This window comes from Callorhinus ursinus, unplaced genomic scaffold (assembly GCF_003265705.2).
Source record: "Callorhinus ursinus isolate GAN/ISIS: 27379988/994484 unplaced genomic scaffold, GSC_fseal_2.0 scaffold15, whole genome shotgun sequence".
NCBI classification, from domain to species: domain Eukaryota; kingdom Metazoa; phylum Chordata; class Mammalia; order Carnivora; family Otariidae; genus Callorhinus; species Callorhinus ursinus.
Genome location: NW_027397077.1, coordinates 8,617,941 through 8,640,872, shown reverse-complemented (window position 1 = coordinate 8,640,872; position 22,932 = coordinate 8,617,941). Strand labels below are relative to the sequence as shown.

General features: G+C 51.2%; 1 protein-coding gene across 3 annotated transcripts in view; it reads left to right on the top strand.

The window, feature by feature from the left end:
• Positions 1 to 22,932, top strand: part of POC1A (POC1 centriolar protein A) — a 70,248-nt gene that overhangs the window by 28,502 nt on the left and 18,814 nt on the right. The window lies entirely within an intron of this gene.

Genomic DNA, 22,932 nt, shown 5'->3' with positions numbered 1-22,932 from the left:
TTTTTTTTTTTTTTTTTTTTTACACCATGGAAAGGAAGTTCCTCAGCCACAAACCATTTTTAGTACCTTTTTAGGTAAAAGGGCATTTAGTGTTCCTGAATTCAAATAGTTAACGATATTTTTTGACAGATAGTTTTGGGGAAAAATTTGATAACTGATATGATCTCATTGAATAAAGTTGTATTCCACTTTGGCTGAAATAAGCTTTCAAGCCAAGGATGTGGAGCCCTGAGGGTTTTAAGCCCCAGTGGCTGCTGGCTGTTTAAATCTCTCCCTCCTGGACCCTGGAGGCAGTGTAGCCTCTCCCACCTACGGAAACTGGCCTGAACAACAGGAAACGGTTTGCCCAAGGCCCCCAGCAAGTCAAGGCTGGCCCAGAATAGAACCAGGAAGCCTCTGAGTCCATCCTGGCCTTTCTTTGGCTCCAGCAGAGGGATCCCCCACCCCAGCCTGAGACACACACACACACACACACAGACACGCACACACAGCCGCATTCTGTGTGTTGGGGCTACTTCTAGGAATAGGCCAGGTTGAGATTTAAAGCTTTTCTTCCTAGGGTTGATCTGGGCCGGGAGGTTTTGTTCTCTCTCCACATTTGCTAATGAGTAGCCGATTCTCAGCTTTTGGGTCTGGTGGGGATGACTGGGTTGCATGGCGCTCTCCTTGCTGCTCTTTGGTCTTCTGCCTAGAAAGGCATTTTTCAAAAACTGCAGGACTGGATCCTGTGCGGTGAGTGCCACCTCCTTTCCAGCTCCCCATGTGCTGGGCATTTACAGTGAGCCAAGCCCAGGCTGGGCGGGTAAAGGTACTACTCTCTTTCTCAGCTGAGACGCCTGGAGCTTAGTCACCCGCCTGGATGCCTGGACCTGGAGGCTCACCACGCTGGCCCCTCTGAGCAAGGCTGACTCAAACGAGTAACTGTAGGCATTAGAGGGCTGCCTGGCAGCTCTCCCCCTGTCCCAGGAGAGGGCACTGCCACCTGCCTCTTGGGGAATGGTTAGTAATCACCAGCAAAGGGAGAATCCCATATTCCTTTTCTTGTGGATATTAGGCAGGAGGCTTGGACAAGCTGCTTCTTGTCCCTTCAGTCCTGCTCAGATAAGGGGTATGGAGCACCCTTGTGTCCCAGAGCTGCAGGGCCTGATAATCTAGCACGAAGGCCTTCAGGGTGGGGGAAGCCAGCAGGACAGGGCAGCGTTTGGCATGGATGGGCGAATAGCTCACTGGTGCTCAGGAAAACCGTGTATTCCCATACTACCTCCTGGCCCACGACAGATATAGCCACAGTTCCACTGGGCATCGCCACGTGGTGCTCACACAGGGGAAAGGATATGGGCTCTGGGCTCGGAGAACTGGATCTGAGTCCTGGCTGTGTGGTCCCAGACAAAGCACCCATTCTTCCCATGCCTCTGTTTCTACAGTGGGACCTGAGTACTTTCCTAGGCAGGCTCTGAGGAGCCCATGTGGGACGTAGGTGAACTCTGCTAACCTGCACAGTGACTTGACTTATGAGTCCTAAAATTGTTGTTTATGGCTTTTCCCTTATTTGTCACAAGCCACTTTGGGATGCTGAGGAGGTTTATGGCCCCTCATGCAGACACATACCCATGCCAAAGCGTACATCCACACTGTTGTCCAACCATCACCACTGTCGTCCATGGAGTTCTTTCAGCCCTGCATGCCCAGGGAAGCCAGTTGGTCCAGCCCTGCCCAGCGGTTAGGTTTGCCCCTGTGGTGGGAAGGGAAGCTGACGAGTATAGTCTCACCTTTCCTGCCCTGGGGCTTCCCTGGCACTGAGTTGGTGACCAATTCCATGGCTGGCCAGAGTGTCTCAGCTGCCCCGGGAGCCTAGGTGCCCTGTAGCCATGTGCCAGGAACGGGTGCATCCGATGAGTTCCCGCCGCTCCAGCGGACCCAGCCTTGGCTGCTGCGGGGGCTGTTCTGGGCCTTGCGGGTTGTTTAACAGCATCCCTGGCCTCTCCCCACTAGCTGCCGGTAGCACTCCCTGCCCCCCCCTCATTGTGACAACCCAAAATGTCTTCAGGCGTTGCCAGATCTCTTCCGGTGGGGCAGAATGGCCCCCAGTGGAGAACCACTACACTTAACTCCTGCCTCGGGAGTGAGCCCAGAAAGGAAGTGAATGCAGCGGCAGGAGGAGTGTAGGAATGTGGGCGGGGGGGGGGTGGTCAGGGCTGTCTCTGTGGCAGGCGGAGCGCGGCCCCGAGTGTGATGACTCGAGCTCCTGCCCCTGCTCAGTTGGGCCAGATTTGGGCTCCCCTGGCAGCTGGGGCTCAGGTCTCTAGACTGTTTCTAATAGAAGTCTGTTGTATAGAAATGTTTTGGCCTGTCAAACTGGAATCTTCCAGAGGTGACGGTAAACAACAAAAAAAGACCTTTAGCAACTTGGTTTCCTTTACTTACCATTGGATGTATTCTTGCCCTCTCTGCCTGCTGCCTTCCCTGGCTCTGAGATAGTAACTGGTGAGTGGTTTGGTGGCTGGCCAGGGTGGCTTGGCTCAGCTATGACCCTCTCCCCCGCTAGCTCTGTTTATCCCCTGGGCCTGAGGCCCTAAAGCTGCCCGAGACACACTTGGGCATTTGAGGATCTTACGGAGCCACCAACTCAGGTACTGTGTGTCTCATAGAGTATGGCATTCTAAAGCTGGAGGGCACGCCTCCACCAGTGGAGCATGGCAAGGGCAGCCCTGTGAGCGAGTGACGGCCCCTCTGCCCTGGAAAGCCCCCTGCCCAGGACCCTTGCTCGGACTGCAGCATTCCTTTCTCACTCTTGGAATGAAGGCCATCCTTGAGCTCACTCTGAACAGAGCTCTGTTCACTGCCAGAGCTATTTTCAACCTCTGGTTGAAATTCACAGCTTATTTTTAGGCACATTTCATGTTGAAAAGCACAAGCCATTTCCCAGCCCTTCAGAATGAGAATAATGGGTTCCATTTTCCCTCTATTCCTGGCTGAGTTGTGGAGGAGAGAGTGTAGGGCTGTGGCTGGGGAGCTTTTTCTGCTTGGAAGGCTGCAGAGGAAGGACTCCAGCCTAATAGCTGGGCTGAGGGTGGCCAGGGAGCTCCACGTTCTGCCCTGTGACATGCTGCAAGGCTGGAGGAAGGTCGGGAGGGCTGCTTGTGGGCAGATGAGTGCCTCCCAGAGGGGCATGTGTGGGGGCAGGGGGTGGGCCCTGCAAGTGGTCTGCAGCAGGTGCCCGTGCTGCTGTCTTCAAGGGTCTGGTGCTCACCTCCGCCCTGTGTAGCAGTACAGGCCTCCCTTCGTCCTCTCTGCACTCAGCCACTCAGGTTCTAGCTCCCTCCTGCCATTAGTGCTTTGGGGCCAGCCCGTGACGCATCAGGGTCACTGTGTCTTGGCTGACCTTGGATTTGGCCCCAGCTCCCCAAGCCCAGCTGCCATAGGACTGATTTCTGCCTCAACCACAGAAGCATTTTTAAAACCACTTTTAATAACAAAGATGCATTTGTTCCGATTTACTCTTCTTCTTGCCTTTCCTCCAAGCACCTGAGAGCCCATTATGCAATTGTGAAGGAAGGTTGTGCTGGGCGGGGTGGAAGGGGAAGAATGCAGAATTCCAGGTAAGTCAGGAAAACTGAAAACTGCTTCCTGAGTTCTCAGGGCTGGCTGCCCTCCAGTTCAGACAGTAACCTTGAATTCTGGGGCCCTTCAACTTCAGGTGGGGAGACGCCCGACCCTCCTTCATGAGATTTCACGAGGTGGTACATGCCAAGCAGGCACTTGGAACCGTGCCTGGCACATGGCAAGTGCTCACCAAGCTTTAGCTATTTTTAAAATGTTCCTCTTCCTTCCTCTGTCAGACTGAGAGCAGGATGAGCCCCCTGCCTGGTTGGGGTGATTGTGTGTTCCCAACTTGCTGAGGTGGGGGACAACATGCAGTAGAGGGGGCGATTCTGAGATAATTTTCAGTGTTGACTCCTCTCTGCAGGTCGTCTTTGTGAGGTCCAGTGAGGGTTTTAGACCCTTGCAGGAATTGGTTCTGCTTTTTTTTTTTTTTTTAAAGATTTTATTTATTTGTTTGAGAGAGAGAGAATGAGAGATAGAGAGCACGAGAGGGAAGAGGGTCAGAGGGAGACGCAGACTCCCTGCCAAGCAGGGAGCCCGATGTGGGACTCGATCCCGGGACTCCAGGATCATGACCTGAGCCGAAGGTAGTTGCTTAACCAACTGAGCCACCCAGGCGCCCTGGTTCTGCTTCTTGATGAGAGACCCAAGTCCTCTGTGCTCCCAGATGCAAAGGCAAATCCATGAGGTGAATGGAAACAGGCTTCTCTTCCTCTGCCACCCCCATGACTCCTCAGAGCAAACTGGCTGGGACCCCCAGACCCTCAGTGCTAGAACTGTCCCCAGGAGGAGGAGACGAGGTTAGCCAAGAATACCTGACCTGAAGGCTCCGCCTTCCCTGTTTCTTCTTCCTAGTTCCTCTGCTTCCAAGAGTGAAGCCCCAGCCACCTCCTGCACCCATGCTTCCACTCCTGCTTTCTGTTTTGGGGTGCGACCCAGGTGTGGGCTTGACATAAGGGTTCTTGGGCTCCGATTCCAGTCTTGGCACTGAATCTTCCTCCATGCTGAGGATCTGAGGCTCCTGGGTTCTCACCCCAGGCATGTAGTCTGATGGGTCAGAGTTGAGGCAGGGGATGGGGTCCATTTCCACCTGCCTTGTGGATTTCCCTCTGTTTGGGAGCATGGAGGACTGGGGTCTCTTGCTGAGAACACAGATTTCTGGCTGGCATTTGCTTTCAGTAGTGGGGAGAGGTACGGATTCAAGGGGATGCTTGGGAGACAGGGCATTGTGGGTGTTTACAGCAAGAGTGAACCCCAGATTTATGTGTCTTAGAAGGGAGCCTCTCCTTTCTTCCAACTGACCCTGATTCTGGCTCTGAATTTCCCAGGACTAGTAAAAGGGGCTCTTGTCAGCAGGTGAGTCGGGATAGGCTCAGGCACTTAGGCATCTTGGAAGAGGGCTGGTTTCATGGGGTCCAGACTCCTGACAGCCTGTAACCACTTGGTTGGCAGTGTAAGAGCTGTACCGCGCCTGTTTGCTGATCCATGATGAAGCTGGAGCCTGGCCTGACGTGGCAAGTCTCGCCTGTAACCTCAGGCAGTTCGTCTTGCTTCTCTGTACTCAGATTTCTTCCCACCAGCCTACGGTACATCTTTTGGGCGTTTTCCATTTTCCCGGCTCACCATGTAAAAGATCATCCTGCAGGCGCAGGGGTAGGCTGGTCACAGCGGCCTTTGCTGACTGGGTGGCAGCGGCCCCCAGACAAGATGCCTCACTTCACACTCAGGTTGCATTTTCCTCACCTTTACCGGAGTGGAAGTCATGGAAAGTGCTCTGGATTTCTTAGTTTCAGTGGGAAGACAGAGGAGAATAGAAACAAAGAAGATTCAGTATTTGTTACCAAGCTACAATTTTTAGAGAAAGTTCCTGGTGGAGTCAGAGCATCCTTGGACAGTGGCCGGGGGGGTGGGGGTAACATGGTTGTGCCAAGTCTAGGAGCACCAAAGATTCTGATGCTCCCTGCAGAGGGGCTCCCTGGGCCTGGGGATCAGCATGGGGGGCTGGGCCCATCCCTCAGGCTCTGACCTGTTGCATCCACTCTTGGGAGGCAGGCCAGATCCCCTCTCCTTTTCCTTCCAGAGGCCACAACTGAGTTTACTGGGAGGTGGGTCAGGGCTGCTACCAGGAGCATGTTAAATAATGACTGTGCTTACCGGAAGGGGGAAGTTGCCTTTGGCAGTGCAGCGAGGAGACAGGCCTTTGACCGTTTCACGTGGATTGCAATAAGCCTCTCGCCGTGGCTTTCAAACCTCAGCGTACTTCCGAATCACCCTGAGGGCTTGTTAAACACAGCTTGCGCCATCCCCAGAGTGTCTGACTTGGTAAGGAATTTGCAATTTCTAGGTCGTGTCGATGGTCCAGGGACTCACTCTGAGAGTCACTGGCCTACTGGAAAACAGTCTAGCCAGTTGTGACCATGGCTTCCTGGGTGGGGACATAGGGGGAAGAAGAGAGTCTCTGACCATCTTGGGAAGTTTCCATGGCTCGTGGGGATTACAGTTTGGGAGAAGCACTTGGAGAATCGGGGTCCCTTTCAGCCCATTTTGGAGAATTGTAGTCTGCCTCTTTCCAAAAGAGGAAAAGTACTATGGCTTTGCTTCTAATCTCAGTCTAGTGGTAAAAGAAATGGCAGATGGATGGTTTTATTACCAGCCAGGATGCACTGGGGGGAGGGTGGTACCCAGTGCAGCCCTCCGTGGGCCTCTGCTGCCAGTCTTCCTGTCTCGGCTCCTGTTCCGTCCATTAGTGCTGCTGCACCAGTCCAGTGACCTGCTCTTGAACCACCTGCCTATTGTCCTCAGTGCCCCTGCCTCCTGCCCTGCATAAGTGGGTGCCTCCATCAGCCCCCATCCTCCAGAGACTGCGGGGCCTCTAGGGAAGCTGGTCTTTGGCCCCTGAGCTTGAGATGACCTGGGTGCTAGTGGCTCAACATCTAAGGCCTCAGGTGAAGGTCTGCTTTTTGGAGCCTTTTGGAGAAGTGCCTCCAGGTAGCAAGAACAGGACCAAGTCCCAAAACAGCGGTAACAGCAGTGGCGGTGAGAGGACGGGGCTATAGGAGGGGACAGAGGCTATACACCCTTCTCGGAGTGGCCCCTTGGAGTGGGAGTTTCCTGCCGCTGGAAAATTCTCATCCATTCCTCCTATCCAGAGGAGAGTGACACGATGCTTAGGAAGGAGAGCCTATTTCATGACTTAAACCAACAGGAGGCATGGTCTCGGAACCCCCAGGCAAGGCATGGTAAGGCATTCCCAGTGTCAGGAAGATCAGAGAACCTGACTCTGGAATCCACACAGGACCCAGAGCGCCCTTGCTTCTAGCTCTGCGTGCTTGGGGACACATCCGGGGCATAAACCTGGGCACGCACACACAGCTTTCAGAGCTCTATTATCTCTTCCAAGGGTCTCATAACTGTTTGAGGTTTTCCTTTCCCACTGGCACCCAAAGCGCAGGTTCAAGGTCAGTGGAGATTCCACACTGCCCATGGGGAAATGAGCAAGACAGTGGGCAGTGGTGGGGTCCTCATGTCATGATGTATCGTGATGCTTTACTACAAGGCACACGTGACCCAGGACCACGCTGTGACACTGCCGTTTTGCTGACAGTGGTGACAAGCATCTACAGCCCTGTCAGGCCATGCTAATGGGTCTTCTTCGCAGGAGAGCCAACAGGGACCACGTGTGGTTGCAAGTCAGAGGGGGTGGCAACCCACTGAGGCTGTTGGGGTCTGAGGGTCTTCTTTAGTTCCGTGCTGTCTTTTCAAACCCAGAAACCTGAAAATGGAAGAAATGAGCCACGAGTGGAAAAGAGACCCCATTGCTTAAGTCTGACTATGATTCTTTGGGCTGCCCCCTGTTTCCCAGCAGAACTCTACTCAGCCGTTTTACTTCTTCCCAGATGACCTCTCCTCCGTGCAGCCTTCCTTCACTGGGAGGCCCCGCAGCTTGTGAATTCTTCCTGCCCCACCTGCCGGAGCGCTCTCTGCTCGCTGGAGCAGCTCCTCTTTCCTGTAGTCAGTTATTCGCTGGCCTGTAGTCTTCCTGGAGGGCTGGGGCCTTGGTCTCTTTGTGGTGCCCAGCCTGTCACCGGAACACAGAATGTTCTGGAGATCTGAGCTCAGTGGACACATGCCTGCAGTCTGTGGGCAGCATGGGTTGAGCCCATGAGGCAAGAGGCAGGCTCTGGCTCTTTCTTTTGGTATTTTTGATGGTCCCAGGTTAAATGAAGGAAACCACTTTCTGGCCTGGTTTGTCAGTTTGGGGGCAGGTGCATGGGGTGGTATGGGCAGTGACTGGGCAATGGACGTGGTAGAATCTGCATGTCTGGACTAGAAGTTTCAGTACTTCTCATTTTCAGTGGAAAAAAGCCCTTTGCAGCTTGAATTCTCCAGATTGGATGGCAGCATTGGCCCATGTGGTGTAAGGGTGTTAGATAGTGCTTGTGTTTGTGTTCTCATCGGTTACCATGGAAAAAATCAGAATAGATGGTTTCCATGGAGATTATCTTAAAATTAGTTTCTTTGACGGTCTGGACATTGCTGCAGGGTTCACAGAAGGCTTGTGGTGCCATTGGGGGATTTCTCTGTGGCAGTGCCAAAGACCGGCCTGAACATTGATGGATTCAGACAAATCTGCCTTCTGTGCTTGCAAATGCTAGGGCACCAGGCTGGGGACACGTCCTCAGCTTCTTCCCGGGGTCTCACTCACCTGGCCTCAGCTCCACAGCTCATTCCAGTCACCTGGGAGCTTTTTCTTTTTTACTAAATAAAACAAAACAAAACCCTTTATATTGTAGAAAATTTCAAGCTAGCACAAAAAGTAGAGAGACTAGTGTAACAGACCCCCATGTATCTTTCATCTAGCTTCAGCATTTTGCCAATCTATTTTGTTCATCTCCCTCCCCCCGTTTTTTTTAGGAGAGTTGGAGTATTTTTGTTTAATCCCAGATAAATTATTTTACCCTAAATAAAGACTTTTCTTGGTTATATAACTGCAGTGCTCTTGTCGCATCCAACAAAATTAATAATCCCTTACTATCAAATGCCTAGTCCATACTCACATTTTTCCACATTGTGTCAAGAATATGGCTCTGTGCTTTTTGTTCGAATAAGGACGTGGGAGGCTTTGAGAAAACCCACGTCTCCCTTCCCCACCATGGTTCTGGTGCCTGGAGAGATCAGGCAGTCTTGACTAGAGGCACAGTTGGGCTGGGGGCAGGAGGAGCTCCAGGGTGCCACTCTCCCACTGTCCTCCGGGACATTTGTATCCTGCGAGCTCCAGGACACCTTGTTCCAGCCTGGAGATGTGTCAGCTGGTGCCGGCTGTCCTGGGGCAGGCATCCGCTGGAGGGCGCTGTCCCTCTTTGGAGCCTGCAGGGGGAGGCAGGGAGAGAGGTGATGTAACCTTGGTTCACAACAGCTGTGTGCAAGTTACTTTTCCAGGAAGGGGAGGCTGAGAGACCCCGTGGGATGCAGCCTCCCTCGACTCTTCCCTGGGGGTGAGGGCTTTGGCCCATTAGAGGCCCACTGCCTCCGTAGGGCAGGCAGAGCCGGTGGTGGTTATCTGTCTTGGCAGGCTGCACTCGTGTCCTGAGATGCTACACAAATTCTGAATTGCCAAGCTTGGGAGTGATGCCCGGGTGTGGTCGGTGCCTCTGACACTCTCCATTGAACTAAGTGCAAGGAGAGTTTAAAATAGCCAGCCTTTGTTCCCGAGGTTTTAAAAATTCAACCCCAGTAGTTACAATGAGCTGTCTTCAAGTGGATCTATAAATAAACTGCTACTGTTCCTCTTTGTCACCGAGAGCTTCGGCGTCTTCTAGAGACGTCGGCTCTGCTGCTCATCTTCATTAGCTGCCTCTCATCTGTGGGGCAGCTGCAGCCATCAGCAGGCTGGGCTGACGGCACGGAGTTTGTAATGACAACAACACGTTCCCTTTTAAAAAGCCACATTTTAAAAAAGCCAAGATGAACTACACAGGGAAAGATGTATTTTCGCATTGGAGAAGCCTGGCAGAGAGGTCATCACCGTCGGTCAAGGTCAACGCCACTGGTAATATGTCCTGTCCACACGAATTCTGCGATGTCAGGCGGTTCGCTTTTGTGGTGTTCTCGTCAAAAAATGGATAACCTCTTCCCGATCATGAGAAAACATCGGGACAGACCACATCAAGGGACATTTGACAGCAGAACGGATCAGTACTCTTCAAAAGTGTCAAGGTCATGAAAGACAAGGGAAAACTGAGGAGCTGACCCAGATTGCAGGAGACCAAGGAGAAATAATGCAGCGTGAGGTCCTGGTTGGGATTCTGGCACAGCAGGGTCCAAGGACATTAGTAGAAAAACTGGTGAAGCTCACCTGGGGCCCTTAGTTTGGTTAATGGTATTGTCCCAGAGTTAATTTCCTGCTCTGATCATTGTCCTAATGGTTATGTAAGATGTTAGCGCTGGGGAAGCCTGGGGGAGGGATGTATGGAAATTCTCTGTACTATTTTTTGCAACTTTTCTCTAAGTCTAAAATTAGTTCAAAGCAGTCTAATTCTTTTAAAAGAAAATCTCCAGTCAGTCCTTGGGCTTCATCTCCCTCCCCGGGTGCCGTGGTTCAGGTGTTTGCAGTGGGAGGGTGGGTGTTTCTGTCTCGGAGGGGACAGGTGACCCTAAGGCGCTCAGCACCAGGCCCGGAGTGGGCCCATGGTCACATCTGTGGAACGGAACTGAGCAAGAGCTGGCCCTGGAAGAAGCAGGTCGTGTTCGGAGGGAATGGTCTTACACCGCCATGGAGGCTGCGGGACAGCTTCTCTGCTTGTCAATAGCATCATTTGCGCAAGTGCTCCAGAGGCCACGTCTGCTCCACGAGCTCCGGGGCAGACTCAGCAGGTGTTCTCTGGCCCGAGCACAGGCCCCTGACGGGCCTGCCTTCTCCTGAGGCCTCCCGGGCCGTGTGGACGACTCCACCCCACCCCTGCCCTCTTCCGTCTTCTGGTCCCTGTCACTGGCCCCTGGCTCTGCCTTGTAGCCCACCTGTGTGTGTTTCTGGCTATACCAGGTGTGAGGGCCTGGAGGGCATCAGCCCCTAAAGGCCTGGGGCGTTTTCCTGCTCCCTCAGCACCCCTCCAGGGAGGAGGGCCAGGGGCCCCCTCTGTGCCAAGGAAAGTTCTCGCTGCATGATGGCCCGCTTGCTCTCTCATGGCCTCCACCCGTTTGCAGTCGCCAGGTCTTCCCCCGCTCATCCTTGCTCCTTTCTCCCACCAGAGCTCCCGTCACCTGGGTATGCCACTGCGGTGAGACAGACCTTCCCAGCTCCACTGTTGTCTCTGGGGGGCATGTTTGGATGTTGGAATGACTTTCCAGTTCCTGCTTATCAGGGCAATCCTTTCACTCCTTTGAAACTTTGGCTTTATACATCAGCCCTCTTGTGTGGGGGGAGATACTTGGAAACTCTCAGAGAGTGTGGCTTGGGGGGCAGCTGGAGGTCGCGAGGGTTGGAGCCCAGGAGTGGCTGTTCGAGCCTGGGTATAGAGCCCTCAGTCTTGCTTTGAGCCTGGGTGAGGAGATGGGGTTCCTTGGTTTGTGCATTTAGCATCTCCCAATGTGCCAGGCAGGTCTGTGAGTGACCCAGGTATGATAGGATGCCACTCGCCTCAAAGGGACCACTCTCTGAGAAGAGGACTGTGGGGTGAGAGTGGGCCGAGCTACCTGGAGTCCCAGAGTGGGTCAAGCATGTGGATCCCTCATCCATTTTAGACCCATCCTTTGACCCCTTCACAATTCTTAGTTCAGAGGACACCCTGTCCCCTTCTGGTCAGTGGGGGCCTGGGTTCAAGGGATGGCTCTTAGACCCAAATGTGAGCCATTGTCATAGAGTGTTTAATTCAGTTCAGAGGCTGCCCTGCTGGTCCCAGGCCCTGTGTCCCTGAGCCTCTTGGCTCCCTCTGTGCGCACAGATGACCCAGCACCCTGCCCTCCTTGGGAGCCTGCTGTGGGGAACACACGAAAGTACCCTTGCACATTCATACTCTAGATAAAAGCCAACACGGTAACCAAATCCCATACTCATACTTAGGCTGGCTTGGAAGAACATTGGCAAGATTGTCGAGCAATTAGATGATTTTAAGACACCAGAATTCCTCTTGGGTTCAGGGCTATGTTTAGAACCAGAAGCTTTCTCTCTTGTTGGACTCCAGGCCGGAACTCTAAATTATAGGGCAAACAAGGCTGTTGTATATCTAGTCCACAAATATGTGTGGTGGATACAGTACCAGGTTTCTTTAGAGCTCCGATTCAAGAAAACGGCCGTGCCTTTTTTCCACTTGAAGAGCTGGAGAGAAGTGTGAGCTCAAGTGAGCTCTGTCCTCTTTTCTGCTCTCCTGGCCAGGATCAGGTTTAGCAAACAGAGGCAGGCAGACATAGACACCCATTAACTTTTCATGAGGGCAAATTGTCAGAGCCAAAGGCCCAAGGCAAAGACGGTAAGAAATGTGTCCACAAATCTCTGCACCCTCACTTAGCAGACTATGTGATGAGCAGTTGAATGAAAGATTAAGTTGAAAAGTTTTAATCATGGTGTGTGTGTCTGTCCATTTCTTCCAGTTTTGTGCTCAGTCCTGCTTTGGAAACACAGTGACACGCTTTGGTGTTTTAAGTGGGCCATGGCCAGGCCAGACTGCCGCCTGGTTCTATACAAGTTGGGTACCAGTGAAAGAGCCCAGATCTTGGGCCCAAGTCACCTTCCTCTCTCTCCCCTTTCTGGCCCAGAGTCAAGCCGTGGACCAGTTCCTGGGTGCTTTTGTCTGTGACAGAGTTTGTTTCCAGAACAGGCCGAGCAGGCGGCAAGGTCCAGCGTTAGAGATTAAAAGAAAAGGAGAAATTTCCACCTTGAGCAGGTGTTAATAATTGACCACCCCACTTACCAGAGCGGGGTGTCGGGTCACATCAGCTCACAGCATCTTTATGGTAAATCTCCGACCACTGCTGGCTGCTGGCCAGATGTGTGCAGACCTTGCTTGCTCCTGACTGTCAAGCTGCATAGGGACCCCTGAGCGGCTGGGGCCTGACATTCCACAGATGGGGTGGCCGCTGCCTGGGGACCTCCACTGATGACCAGGGAGACTGAGGCTTTGGGAATTGAACTGCACTGAAATGTGAGCTGGTTTTCTGCATCTGGGAACTATAATCCCCAGGCCAGTGGTGGGCCTCATAGGCCTCACCTGGGGTCTTTAGCCTGGGGGTTTGCCCATTGGTGATGTCCAATGGAGAGCTAGCGATCTTCACCTTGAGTACGGAGTGGCTGTGATGGGTAGTGTCAAGTGCAGTGTCATGTGATGGGCAGGTTGGGTTTCTAGGGGTATTTCAGTTGTAACTGCATCTTTTTTTTTTTTTTTTTGAGTCAGGCTTATTAGCATACCAATCGTATCATTCACCATTTTATTTTATTTATTCGTTCTTTTTTTTTAAGTAAGCTTTACGTCCAACATGGGGCTTGAACCCACCACCCTGAGATCAGTCGTTGCATGCTCTCCTGACTGAGCCAGCCATGTGCCTCAGCATTCACCATTTTAAAAAAATGAACTGCTGGGGCGCCTGGGTGGCTCAGCCGGTTAAACATCTGACTCTTGGTTTCAACTCAGGTCATGATCTCAGGGTCGTGAGATTGAGCCCCACATACATCAGGCTCTGTGCTCCGTGCAGAGTCTGCTTGGGATTCCTTCCCCCTCCCTCTCCTTCCCCCTCTGCTCCTCCCCCCACTTGCATGCCCTCTCTCTCTCTCTCTCTAATATTATTTATATTAGAGATTTTATTTAAAGATTTTATTTAAAATCTTTAAAAAGTGAATTGCTCTATGAGTTTGGACAGACATGTACAGTTAATCACCACCATGATCAAAGTACAGAATATTCCCATCATACCAAAAATTCTTTTTTGCCTCTTTATATCAATCTTTTCCTTCCCCCTCCAGCCATAGGCAACCACTAATCTGCTTTCTGTCACTACAAATCAGTGTGTGTTTTTCAGAATTTGATATAAATGGAATCATGTAGTCATGTATTCTTTTTGGTCTGTTTTTTTTTTTTTCACTTAGCCTAATTATTTTGAGATTCACTCATGTTGTTACATGTATCAATAGTTCATTTCTTTTTATTGCTGAGTAGTACTCCATCGAATGGGTATACCACAATTTGTTTATCTGCCTGTTATTTTCAATTTTCGGCTATTACAAATAAAGCTGCTGCTAACTTTTATGTACTTAACCTTTATACGGACATTTATTTCCCTTTCTCTTGGGCACATACCTAGCTGTGGAATGGCTGGGACATAACAAGTGTATGTTTAGCCTTTCAAGTAACTGTCAGACTCTTTTCTGAAGTGGTTGTACCATCTTACATTCTCCCCAGCAGTGTCTTGAGTTTGGATTTCTCTACCTCCTCGCCAACACTTGGTATTTTTGGCTTTTTAACTTTAGACCATTCTACTAGGTGTATACTGGTATCTTACTGTGATTTTTTTTTTCTAAAGATTTTATTTATTTGAGAGAGAGAGAGCAGGGGGAGTGGCAGAGGGAGAGGGAGAGGCAGGCTCCCCCCTGAGCAGGGAGCCCGACATGGGGCTTGATCCGAGGACCCTAGGATCATGACCTGAGCTAGAGGCAGATGTCCAACCGACTGAGCCACCCAGGCGTCTCTCTTACTGTGATTTTTACCTTGCATTTTCCTACAGCTGATGATGTGTAGAGCATCTTTTATGTGTTTGTTTGCCATCTTTATATGTTCTTTGGTGAAGTGTCTGTTCAAGTCTTTGTGGGTTTTTTTTCTTTTAATTAGGTTGTCTTCTCATTGAGTTTTGAAAGTTCTTATATATTCTGAATACAAGTCCTTACCAGACATGTGACTTGCAAATATTTTCTCCGAGTCTGTAGTTTGTGTTGTCATTTTTTTTTAAAAGATTTTATTTATTTATTCGGCAGAGAGATAGAACAAGTAGGCAGAGAGGCAGGCAGAGGGAGAGGGAGAAGCAGGCTCCTCGCCAGGCAGGGAGCCCGATGTGGGGCTCGATCCCAGGACCCTGGGATCATGACCTGAGCCGAAGGCAGCCGCCTAACCGGCTGAGCCACCCAGGCGCCCCTGTGTAGTCATTTTCTTTGTTTTTTTTTAAATTTTTTTTTAAGATTTTATTTATTTATTTTACAGAGAGATAGAGAGTACAAGTAGGCAGAGAGGCAGGCGGAGGGAGAGGGAGAAGCAGGCTCTCCCCTGAGCAGGGATCCCGACGCAGGGCTCGATCCCAGGACCCTGGGGTCATGACCTGAGCCGAAGGCAGCCGCCTAACCAACTGAGCCACCCAGGCGCCCCTGTGTTGTCATTTTCTTAACAGTGTCTTTCAAAGAGCAGTTTTTAGTTTTGATGAAGTCATTTTACCAACGGTTTCTTTTATGGGTCATGCTTCTGGTATCATACCTAAGAAATCTTTGCCTAATCCAAGGTCATAAGGATTTTCACCTATGTTTTAGAAGAAAAGCTTATACAAATATTATAGTTTTCGGTTTTACATTTAGGTCTGTGATCCATTTTGAGTTAGGTGTTTTTTTTTTTTAAGATTTTATTTATTTACCTGACAGCACAAGCAGGGGGAGCAGCAGAGGGAGAAGCAGACCCCTCGCTGAGCAAGGAGCCCGATGCGGGGCTCAATCCCAGGACCCCAGGATTGTGACCTGAGCCGAAAGCAGACGCTTAACGACTGAGCCACCCAGGCACCGCGAGTTAGTTACTTTTTATATGTGGTACGAAGTATGTACCAAAGTTCATTCTTTTACATATGGATATCCAGTTGTTCCAGCAACTGTCTTTACTAAGTTTGTATACCTTTGTTAAAAATTAATTGACCAGATATCTGTGGGTATATTTCTGGACTGCATTTGTTCCACTGATCTATGTGTCTCTCTTTTTACCAGTACCACACTGTCTCGATTGCTGTAGCTTTAAACTAAGTCTTAAAATCAGGTAATGTGATTTTTCTAATTTTCTTCTTTTCTTCAAAATTGTTTTGACTTCTCTAGTTGCTTTGCCTTTTCATATAAATTTTAGAATCGGCTTCTTGTTTCCTGTAGCTGATTTCAGAGAGAACTGACATCTCAGCAAAATTGGGCCTTCAGTATGCAAACATGGTATATCTCCTCATCGATATTGGTCTTTGATTCTACTCATCAGTGTACTATAGTTTTCAGCATACAGATTTTGCATATATGTTGTCAGATTTATGTCTAAGCGTTTTGTTGTGGGTTGAATGGTGGCCTCCTCAAAAATATGTCTGTCCTGATCCCCAGAACCTGCGAATGTGATCTTATTTGGAAAGAGGGTCTTTGCCAATGAAGTTAAGATAAATCTCGAGATGAGATTATCCTGGATTATTGGGTTGGCCTTAAATCCAATGACAAGTGTCCTTACAAGAGATACACAGAGAGAAGAAAAGGCCATGTGAAGATGGAGGTAGAGACTAGAGTTTTGCAGTCATAAACCAGGGAATCCTGGAGCCACCAGAAGCTGGAAGAGGCAAGAAAGGATTCTCTCTTAGTGCTTCCACTAAGCACTAAGGGGGCCCTGTTGATACCTTAATTTTGGATTTCTAGCCTCCAGAACATGGAAAGAATATATTTCTGTTGTTTTAAGTCACCAAGTGTGACAATTTGTTAGAACAACTGTAGGAAAGTAATAACACATTTCATGATTTTTGGTGCTATTGAAAAGATAATGGCCAAAGATTTTTGAAAAGTAATGAAAGGCATCAAACCACAGATCTAAAAAGCTCAGAAAAAGGAAAAAAGACTGAATAAAAAACAAAAACAAACCCTGCACAAATTACATTCAAGCTTCTGAAAACCAAAGGTTGAGAGAAAATCTTGAAGGTAGACAGAAAAGTGACATTGTATACAGAGGATCAAAGGTAAGAACCACAGAAGAATTCTCATATGAAACTATACAATCCAGAAGTCATTGGAGTAATAACATTTTTAAATTATTGAAAGAAAAAGACTGTCAACCCAGAATTCTGTACTTAGCAAAAATACCTCTTAAAAATGAAAGAGAAATAAAGACTCTTTTTCAGACAAAAGCTGAGAAAATTTGCTACCACCAAACCTGCTCTATAAGAAATGTCTCTTTTCTCTCTCTTTTCCTTCTGGGATTCCAGTCACACATGTTAGACAATTTGATATTGTCTCACAGTTTACGGATGCTCTGTTCTGGGTTTTTTTCCCCCCCTATTGTGTCAGTTTGAGGAATTGATCAATGTTGAAGGACATTGATTTATTTTCCTCAGCTGGGCTGAGCCTACCAATTAGTCTGTCAAAGCCATTCTTCCTCTCTGTTACTGGGTTTCCGATTTCTAGCATTTTCATGGACTCTTTCTTATAATTTCTACCTCCCTGGTGGAATTCCCCATCTGTCCATGTGTGTTGTCCACACTTTCCAATACAACCTTTAACATACTAGTCATAGTCATTTTAAATTTTATGTCTGATAGTGCCAACGTCAAAGTCATCTGATTCTTCTGAATGCTTTTTTTTTTTTTAAGATTTTATTTATTTGACAGATAGAGCAGGAACACAAGCAGCGGGAGTGGGAGAGGGAGAAGCAGGCTTCCCGCCGAGCAGGGAGCCCCACGTGGGGCTCGATCCCAGAACCCTGGGATCATGACCCGAGCCGAAGGCAGACACTTAATGACTGAGACACCCAGGCACCCCCCTCCTTGTTTTTTAAGATTTTATTTATTTGAGAGAGAGAGAGAGAGAGTGTGTGAGCATGCGTGCATGAGTGGAGAGGGGCAGAGGGAGAAGCAGGCTCCCTGCTGAGTGCAGAGCCCAATGTGGGGCTCAATCCCAGGTCTCCAAGATCATGACCTGAGCCGAAGGCAGACGCTTAACCGACTGAGCCACCCAGGCGCCCCTGCTGATTGCTTTCTGTCTAACAGTGGGGTTTTTTTCTTTGCCTTTTTGTATGTCTCATAATTTTTGATTAAATGCATACATCATGGTTAGGATAGTAGAGACAGAAGTAAATAGTCTTATCAGGGGTTGAGCTGAGTTTAGTGTTACTGTGTACTTAGGGTGAGGCCTGGGTATAGGAGGATTTTTCTCAGTGTTCCTGCTCCATCCCCAGCTGTCAACCTTCCTCTGGGGCCTGTGCCTCAGAGGGCATCTAGTTCCATGCTCTTACCCCTACCCCAGCAATAGGTGCTGGTCCTTGGTTCCTGGTGCTGGCTGGCTTTGTTGCAGGTCTCCTCTGTTGTGCTGGCCCCAGCTTCAGTCTTAGGCAGGCCTTACGTCCCTGGGTCTCAGTAGGAGGGCGTTCTTAGTAGTCCATCCCCTCCCTCAGCCATAGGAGGCCCGAGTGATCTTGGCTCGGGGTGGTTTCTTGCCTCTCCCCACAAGGGCACAAATTCCCTCTTGTGTCCGTGGCTCTTGTGTCCGTGGCTCCCAGGGGTTCTTCACTCTCACCCTCTCTACACTCAGCCTCTAGCAATGTGTTGGCTTAACTCAGTTCTTCTCACCCACTTGTGTAGCACTCAGTGTCCCTTCCTCCCATGCTTTGCCAGAGGTGAGCTGATGCTCTCGCTTTGGTTTCCTTAGAAGAGTCTGTCTTTCCTTAGATTTCAGGTTAGTTGTTTGCTTTGTGACTTCAGTTCTCCGATTTAAGAAAGTTATGATTCTTTAGGACTGTCGGTCTTTTTCTTGTTAGGTTGGGCTTAATGTTTTCCCCAACTTTCTACATCCTAGGCAGGGGTTCCTTATCCATATCTACATCTTGATGATGAACCAGTGAGACCATAGTCCAGATGGGTTGATTTCTTGTCACAAGGAAGACCTACGAGCTGTTTTGTTTTTTAATAAATGTATGGGTTGGTGACCCATGTGTCCGAGGGGCTGAGACCAACGAGATATTTCTGCAGTTTCTACTGTGTGCAAAGTGCTGAGCCCTGGCGGCCTGGGACAGGCCGGTGGCAACAGAAACTGAGGCAAGCAGAAGATGAACCTGCTATGAGAGCCTAGGATCCCATACAGGGGCGGGGTGAGAGAGGGCACCTGCGGACCCCAAGTGAGATTTCCACGAAAGAGATTTGGCTCTTCTGAGTCTTCATCTTTTTTCCTGTTGACGTTAAGAGGTTTGTATTTGGCAAAAATGAAAGCTGTCAGCTTGGTGCTGCTGTGTAGGTACAGAGTGTGTGCCGATGTCAGTGTCCCTGAGAACTGCCGGGCCGGGCCCCTGGGACCCTTTGATGTTGAACAGGCAAAGCACTGATAGCATTTCCCCCTCACGTGCTGCCCTGGGTGTTCCGTCACTGTCATTGCTCACAGCCCGGTATGTGCGTCGCTTCCCACTCCCGTTCCTCATCTCCTTATCTCTGCTTATCGCTTGTTTGCCCAGCCCCGGGAAGCACGCATCTCCAGGGTGCTGTGGGGTAGGGCCGTAGGCCCTTTGCCTTGGCAAGGTTTCATTACCCAGGAATGTCACCGTGGTGGCCTGGGCTCTCGGAGGCGGCCACTGTGTGTGTGGAGGGCCTGCTCTGTGTTCATCTGTGTTCAGCTCTGTGCCAGGCAGGCGGCTGGGGCGGGGGGTCGATGCAGGACGTATGTGGAAGGCACGTAGGGGCAAAACTGCAGGCCGTGTCACCTGTCAGATGCTGCCTGATGTCAGGAAACTGCCTCTGCCGGGGGGTTCTGATCCCAGCTCTGTCATTTCCTGGGTGGCTTTGAGCAAGACCTCTAACCTCCCCGAGCCTGCTTCCCCATCTGAAAAGTAAGCTTAATAATGCCTGCTGTGAAGGGCCGCGGTAAGGACTAAATGAAGTGACATGTATAAGCACTGGCACGTGGTAGGTCACAGGTGGACAAGAGCCATTGCTGTCTTCATGCGCTGGCCTGGTGGCGCGTGCAGTGCTGTCCTGTCCGCCGGTGAGAGAGCGGACAGCAAGCAGAAAGGGCCGTGTCCTGGGGAAGGTAAGGCGAGGAGCAGACGGCGCGGCAAGAGGGATAGCCTGGGGCAGGCAGGACCCTGGGCTTGTGAGGGAGGCTTGAGGCCGGGGCCCTTCCGACGGTCCTTTGCTCTCGGAGCTTCCGTCTCCCTTGTCGTAACCTGGCCGCAGCCTGTGAGAGCTTGGAGTTGGCAGGGGAACATGGCGGTTCCTGCGGCCCTGTCCTCCAAAGGCTGCCTCCCTGCCTCGGCACGCCGTTGCTGTCCTCAGTACACCTTTGGAGCTGGCTCCGTTTGGGCTCAGAAGGGTTCCTGTTGCGAGTCAGCCGTGCTCCCCCTGCTCCCCCCAACTCCCCATCATCACTGTGCTTCCAGAGACTCGGCTCAGCGCTGTCAGTTTCTGGGCCGTTTTTCAGAAACACTCAGAATTTCCATTCTGTCCTTCCCAGGCAGCCGGCAGCACCCGTCTGGCCACTCCTTGAGGATGCTGGCTGTCGGGACAGAGGGCTGCCTGGCCCCCGCCCTCCCTCTCGTGGCCTTTCCTGAGGGAGCCCTGGGGACCCACTGTCCAAAGGACGAGTATGCATGTCTGGAAGTGGGGGGGAGGGTCCTTTGGAGGCAGTGGGCACAGGGCTGGAGCCGCTTCTCAAGAAAGGCCTGCTGCTGATTTCAGAGAAGTTACTTTCACAGCCCAGCCCTTTGGGTGGGGGCAGGCCCAATCATCACCCCCATCTTGCATATGAGAAAGTAGAGGCCCGGGGAGGTTAAGCCTCTTGCCCAGGGCCACCTCGCCAATCAGTCCTGGAGCTCAGATGTCAGCCAAGGCCTGTCTGAATCCCTGCTCTTCCCCACTGCACTCTGCTGTATCTTGACATTGCTGCCTAGGTCTGGGGGCTGCTGCGGGGGGGTGGGGGTGAGGGCTGGTTGAGGCTTCTGGAACATTTCCTTTTGGGATGGACTCCTGCATAGGCATTGGGATCTGAAACTGTGTGCCACTGCCCGTCAATAACCAATGTTGTGGTTGAAACTGGCCCTCGTAGTTCTTATTATAATTACAAGGCACCCTTCAGCAGTAACCATCAGGAACCTTTGAAAAAATGAAGGTTTATTACTTACAAGACCTAGAAATAACACACGTGAGGCCACACAGCAAGGGTGAGGGCAGAGGGTAGAGAGAGCGAGCGCCTGGGGTTCCACTTTTATTGGGATTGAGGGTAGAGGCCTAGGGATTTTCAGGGCTCACTCTTTATTGGTGAGTTTTAAACATAAGAGTGGGAATTTAAAAAAAAAAAAAAACAAGGGGCGCCTGGGTGGCTCAGTCGTTAAGCGTCTGCCTTCGGTTCGGGTCATGATCCCAGAGTCCTGGGATCGAGCCCCGCATCGGGCTCCCTGCTCCGCAGGCAAGCCTGCTTCTCCCTCTGCTTGTGTTCCCTCTCTCGCTGTGTCTCTCTCTTCAAATAAGTAAATAAAATCTTTTAAAAAAATTAAAAAGATAAAATAAAAAAAAAAAACAACACATGGCCATATGGTCAGTTATCAAAATCTACCAAGATTTCGGAAACAAGGGAGCCTCCGTGGTGGGGGGTGGCCCAGCCCTTTACCTGGTCATGGGCGGCAGCAGCAGCGTGTTTATTCAAGATAGCCCTCTTCGAGTGGATGCCTCTTTGAAGTGGATGCCTGGGCAGTCAAGAAGTCAAGCGCTTGCATTACAAAACAGAAGGAAAACCCCCACACCTGTCAGGGCCGCACTAGCCAAGCGCTTGGACTTCTGGAGGACTGGGGGGGTGGGGCGGGCCGGCCCTGGTGGGCGAAGGGCTTACAGAGCGGCTGCCGCACACAGCTGACACGCCCACAATGGGCTTGCACGCAGGGCGCTGCTCCTGTTTTCGAGAACACCCCTCGAGCTCTGTGTCTCATCCTCAGATTCTCTTTCACCTCCAGAGCCTGTGTTTTTCCGGGTTCAAAAGGACATGCACTGGAGAGTTTGCTATCTATGAGACTAGAACACTTTCCAAATAAAGGAAAATAAGCGGTAGGGTCCATGTGCCAAACTGCCCTCCTTGGCTACTTGGGAACCCTGTCCTGGGCTGATTCGCTTCAGGGACTCTGATGTCCCCCCAGGTGAGCACGTCCAGAGCAGAGCATCTTCCTAGGGCTGGGCCACTGTGGGTTCACCCAGGAGATGGGCAGACTCAGAGATGCACGCCGATTGCTGGTGACACGTGCGCAGGCAGCCTAGGTGAGCCCCAGTCATAGCCGGTATACTTTGCCAGCTGGGTGGAGTTGCCGGGGCTCTGTGGCACATGGGTAGCTGGCAAGCTGCGAGCCCAGTGATGTCCTAGATTCAGAAGGGACGGGGTGATGGGCATAGGCAGGAGACAGGGAGAGGGACATGGACCCATGGACGGGCCGTGGGCCCTGTGGGCAGGCCGGCATTGGTCCGTCCCACTTGTGCGTCCTGGCCCTAGAGGTGGAGTGGCTGGAGGAACAGGGCGGGGGTGGGGCAGGCACAGGCGTGTGGGAGGCACAGAGGCGCTGCCGATCAGGCGTTCAGGGTCGCAAAGTGAGTGGAGGCCAGGATGCTGGGGGCAGGGGAAAGGAAGGGTGGATGAGGGCCTTCCAGTAGGAGGGACCTTGGGAACTGGGCAGGAGGGGAGCTGTGGAAGGAGGTAGGCTAGAGTAGGGTGCCTTGTCAAGGGGCTCGAATTTTCTCCCAAAGGCAGTGGAAAGCCCTGGAGGACTGGTAAAGCCAGGGAGTGACGTGGTAACATTTGGAAGTTTGTGAGGTCGTGGTTTAAAACCCTGAGCCCCAGGTGTGGCTGCCTTTAATGGGTTACTGGGGCTTTGGGACCGGCCGAGAGTGAGAGTCTCACCAAGCACGTCATTCCTTCAGGGAGCAAGTCCACAGAGGAAGGTTCCAAGACCAAAACTGGGGCATCTGCTGACTGTGTCCCTCTGGGAATCCCACCCTGCTGAACACATGCACAGTGCTTCCTGGGCTAGGAGAAGCGTTCATCTGTATATAGAGTGGTGCCTGAATTTGGGGGGACCCATATGTCGGACTGGGATGAGTCCCCTTAGGAAATCACCTGTGCTCGGTGATTGTGGGCGTGTATTTGGGAGTGGTGGTGGCAGAGGTTAGGTTGGCTTCTGCATTTGGGAGCTGAAGCCTCTCAGGCAAGAACACTGATCCCTCACATCCCTGGAATGCGATCTACAACAGCCCAGGGTACCCGTCCCACCAGGCACAGGACTCCCACCAGCCATCTGGATGTTCACATAAAATGCCTGTTTTCCCAGGGGTTCTGCACTTGGGCGGGGTTGGAACATCCCCCCCAGCTCTAGGCCATGCCCATGCTGGGGGAGGGGAATG